Here is a 5,000-nt window from a genome sequence, read left to right on the forward strand (position 1 = left end):
GATCTCCGTATTAATAACAGTTTCGTGGTTTATTACTCGTTTGAATAAACGTATAGTTTTGACATCCCTTTCAAATGACACGCGGATGTTTTGAATGTTTGTTGTACCACGAGCTATCACGAAATGATGCTGTATTTACCCTTACAAATTACCGGTAAGCACTGGGTCAAAAGGTGTTTATACAGTAGTTTCTTCCTGTGTTGCGTTGTGCACGTCTGTTTCATCATCTGAGCCATCAGTAGTGTTTCTTTGAGGCAAAGATGTATAGAATAGCACTGAAAGTCGGAGGTGTCATATTTGTTCAACCTGGTGTTAATCGTAATTTCAATTCTTGACCAGTGCATGTAAAGAAATTGAAAATAAAACCGACTTGACTTGACTTGTCATTGGGTCTGATTTTAAATGTGCCATATAGTTCAATGTGGGAGCAGGTTCACACACTAAATAAGACACTAAGGTCAAGCACAAGCAGATTTTTTTTTTTTTTTTTTTAAACAATTCTCAGAGTAGATTAGAGCAGACGTTTCAGGTTGCTGCCATCAGAGAGTAGTGACTTGACCTTAGTGTCTTTAGTGTGCTCCCACATTGAAGTCTACTTTTTGGGTCCATGCACCTACTTATTTCTAAACATCTAGAGCACAACAACACCCCTGCCTCCTGATGTGCCATATAACCTGTATCTCTCCAAGTGTGTGTGTGTGTGTGTGTGTGTGTGTGTGTGTGTGTGTGTGTGTGTGTGTGTGTGTGTGTGTGTGTGAGAGAGAGAGAGAGAGAATGTGTGCACGCAGATATAAGAAGTTGGGGTTGATGATCCACATGATGGTGATGGACCAGGACAGCTCTGGACCTCCTGACTGGCAGCTCCATCCTCAACCTCTCTTCCTGCCCTTCACACATGTGCAGGTAAGGCCAATTTTTAAAAACTCACTGCATTGTCTGAGGCAAAAGTAGGAGAAAAGAAGTGTGCGAGTGAGTGAGAACCCGGTCATTATACATGTGACCCTTAAAGGGCGTGTGTGTGTCCTAGAACCAAGACAGTGGCAGTGTGTGTCCGTCTGCCTTTGGTTAAGGGTATCTTTGAGATACTACCTTGTGGTGGTAACATAATTTTGCTATTTCTGACAGGCAGCCAGTTTTCTGAAAGATGGTTGATGTCAGTACCAACATGTTGTGATGGAGGCTTCCACCTGAGCTGAACACAGAAACTTGCACACAGTGGTGAGTAAATCACTGAATCTGTTTTGTTCTGCACTAGACCAATACAGTAATTCCTTCATGTGCTGTGTTTATTTATAGCAGAACTTGTGTATAGAGGATAATACAAAACACTGGCACAGTAGTAGTGACCCCTGTACAGGCCAGAAGCTCTGTATCTCTTCAGCCTGGTGTTCTGCATTAAAATGATGGGTGTGATTTTTATGTAGTGTATTCTGTGTGTGTGTGTGTGTGTGTGTGTGTGTGTGTGTGTGTGTGTGTGTGTGTGTGTGTGTGTGTGTGTGTGTGTGTGTGTGTGTGTGTGTGTGCATGCACGTGTGCAGATGGAAGCAGTCGTTCCTGTTCAGCATCGATATGCCAGTAATGGGTTTGATGAGCCACAGCATGGTGATGGGCAATCAGCATCAGGACCAGGGCAGCCCACAAGGAGAACCTCCTGCCCTGCCTCGTCATCCTCAACCTCCCATCTCCCTGCTCTTCACACATGTGCAGGTGAGGCCAACCTCTAAAATGCACACTTGACTTGAGGCAAAGGGGGGAGAATAGGCCTGCGTGCGTGCCTGTGTGCGTGCCTGCCTGCGTGCGTGCCTGCGTGCCACACTTTAAGACAGTAGCAGTGTGTGGGGGGGCGTGTGCACAAGCATATGCACATGGTCATGTCTTTCTGTAGGTAGATAGGGGGTGCTTGTTTTTGTCTTTATTTTCATTCATAACATTAGCATGCCTTTTTTTGACAGGCACGAAGCCAGTTTTCAGAGGGAGGGCTGATGACACCAGCAACTTTGGTTCTGAACCTGATCAACCCAGCACCAACCACTGTGCCGCTCCTCCTCTGCCAACTGCACCACATGGCTCCACCATCTCAAAAAGGCACAGACACTACTCCACTTCCTGCGAAGGATGAGAGAAGAGCCGACCGCCCCACATCGGCACTCACCACCTTCTACAGGGGTGTCATTGAGAGCATCCTGACCAGCAGCCTCTCTGTCTGGCATGGCAGCCGTCAAGCTGAAGACTAGAAGGCAGTACAGAGAGTGTGGTGAGCTCGGCAGAAAAGCTCATAAGATCACCCCGACCAGCCATTCAGGATCTGTACACTTCACACTGTTCCAAGAGGGCAATGAACATCATAAAGACACAACTCATCCAGCATACAGACTGTCCTCCCTACTACCATCAGGGAAGCGCTAGCCCGGCATGCGGTGCCGCACAAGCACACTGGGAAACGGCTCTCCTCAACGTTCTGAAGAAAACCACATGAATATTCAAAGGACACTGGAGAATATTCCATGAACACTTCTTTCACCATGCCACTTACACTTTACTCATTGCACCTTATATACAGCATCTTCACATCACCTGTATGATCTCCTCCTGCCATGTGTGTGTGTGTGTGTCCACTGTGTTTGTGTATTTATTGTCCATCAGTATGTTATTCTTCTTATTGCACACTGTTTGTGTCTCTGTGTGACTGTATTTATTGAATGTATCAGTCTGTATTTCATGTCAATGCATTACTTTTAGTTATTAGTTAAACTGCACATTGGAGACTGGTCAAACACAATTTCAAACTTTGTGTTAACCCTCCATAGATTTTTGTCAAAAAATGGAGTCTAATCTACTGTACTATTCAGGCTATCAACAGACCACACAGTTGAGTGCTGTTTTATGCACTCTGAATATGAGGAGAAGGAGGTGACCGTTCACACTTCATAGTGTAAAAGTAAACAGAAATAAAATTTCACATTTCATTCCTGTCTCGTCCTCTTCTTTCAGCAATGTATGTGGCCTACATGCAGGGAAGCTGACAGGGGGGGCAAAGGGGTCCGTTGACCTGGGCCCAGTGAGACGAGGGGTCCAGGAATGGGTCCTCATTACATTGTATGTAGTCTATGTATTGAGTGGGGGGCCCTTTCAGATGACTTTGTCCTGGGCACAGCCAAAGCTGTCAGCGGTCCTGATTATGTACGCACAAACACTGGTTACAATGGTAGGGAACATTTTCTCTGTTTTCTGATGGCCTTTGAATTAAGACAGGCCAATCTGGAACCTCTCCTGGATAAAGAGGTAAGCTTCAATAGTGTGGTCACTCCTAAATTATAGACAGACATGGAGTATGGTTGCCTGGTTAACACCAGACCTAATCACAAGTGAAGTGTCTTTCAGATCTTTTCAGATTTCAGATTGTGTAGAACTAAAGGCAGTGTGGGAGTTCCCAGGCTAGGAGTATGGGCCTATGGTAATGAAGAAATCGTTTTTCTCCAATAAAACAAACAAATAGCCTATTGCTATTTCAAATACTATTTCATATATTTTTTCATTAATATCTGCTCTTTCCAAGCTGACCACATTGCCACATAAAGTCGGGAATGTGTTGCTGATGTTTTACATCGTTTCAAACTTTTCTAAGTAGCCTATATCATGTCTTACCAAGTGAACAACCTCGACAAAAGGGGTTTTTAAATTATTATTTTTCCGGGTGTGTTAATATCCTGGAAAGGATGTTTAATCATATAGCCTACACAGTGTTAACAGTGACCTCGATACACAGCTAGGTAAGACTCGTGTCTTTTAAGCCATTGATGTGCGCAGCTATTCTGGACTTTACGGTCCCATTCACTTCAATTCATTTTTTTGGCGTTTTACATATTTCGGACCGTGCGGACGCCGCTGTACTCGTGCGAGGAAAACAACAATTGTCTCGGGTGCTAAACATGGTCATGGAACGGCTTGCTTAACCAGAATGGTGTATGTTGTGTCATTTCGAAGATAATTAAAGAAAATCTTATTACAATGGGATTTCTCATAGGCATGGTTTTGCATGTCTCTTATATCTTTTCACGTTGACTGAGCTATCACCGTTACACGTTTACAAGGTGCACAGCGCACATATGTATGCATACAAAAAGGAAGAATACATTTCACAGTGTAATTCTGCAAATAATTCACTTCAAAGTTAAGTGTTATTACATAGGCACCATGGTCATCAATATGTGTGTAAGAACAAGTGAAAAAACAAATCGGTCAGTTTGTCAAAGAGGAGACGGCCTATGCACCATAATACACAGTATTCATCGAAATATGCTCATGAGTTATATGCTGAAGAAATACTGTACGCACAAATATCTATTTACTGAATTAGACTAATCATGGCCTATCAGAAGTGAGGTAACATACACGAGTGTAAAACTGTCCTTTGATGGGCCTTGAACCCACAACCTGTGGAATGGTAGGCATGACTCCATCCACTAAGCTACCACAGTTTCAGTAAAATTTGTTTGACCAGAAAACTTCTTGTTGTGCACATTATCACAGCACTAAAAAATCATATAGGCCTACAATCATTTCTTCATCATACTTCAGACAATGAGGTAATGGTGCAGGGAAAATATATTTTATATGATTTATTGTGTTAAAATGCACAACGACGACATATCTTTCTGGTCTTAACATTTCTTATGAAACTGTGGTAGCTTAGTGGATGAAGTCATGCTGTCCATACCATAAGTTGTGGGTTCAAGGCCACTCAGCATTCAACTTTTACTCACGTGTATGTAACCTCACTCCTGATATAGGCCTACATTATAAGGCTTATTGGGAAAATAAATATTTGTGCCTTCAGTATGTCTTCAGCATATCTTTCAGGAGCATATAGCGACACATACTGTGTATTATGCTACATATCATCCACAGTGTCTGCTTTGAGAAATTAATCATTCTCAATTTGCACTACTTATTACATATGTGGTATGATCTGTTAACTTCAGAGTTACTTGTTTTCAGAA

General features: G+C 42.8%; 1 protein-coding gene and 1 long non-coding RNA gene across 7 annotated transcripts in view; one reads left to right on the plus strand and one right to left on the minus strand.

Annotated features, from left to right (window-relative positions):
- LOC134438401 (uncharacterized) overlaps positions 1–2,966 on the plus strand; it is a 3,744-nt gene extending 778 nt beyond the window's left edge. The window contains exons 2-5 of one of the 2 annotated variants that reach the window (XR_010032569.1): positions 789–903; positions 1,126–1,218; positions 1,539–1,707; positions 1,953–2,966. This is a non-coding gene — a long non-coding RNA (uncharacterized LOC134438401). Of the gene's footprint in view, positions 1–238; positions 904–1,125; positions 1,219–1,538; positions 1,708–1,952 lie in introns of those variants that run through there. The other variant, XR_010032568.1, reaches the window with a different exon arrangement.
- Positions 1–5,000, minus strand: part of gse1b (Gse1 coiled-coil protein b) — a 464,646-nt gene that overhangs the window by 369,641 nt on the left and 90,005 nt on the right. The gene's annotated exons all lie outside the window — the stretch shown is intronic.

The sequence above is a fragment of the Engraulis encrasicolus genome, chromosome 22 (genome assembly GCF_034702125.1).
Source record: "Engraulis encrasicolus isolate BLACKSEA-1 chromosome 22, IST_EnEncr_1.0, whole genome shotgun sequence".
Classification (NCBI taxonomy): Eukaryota; Metazoa; Chordata; class Actinopteri; order Clupeiformes; family Engraulidae; genus Engraulis; species Engraulis encrasicolus.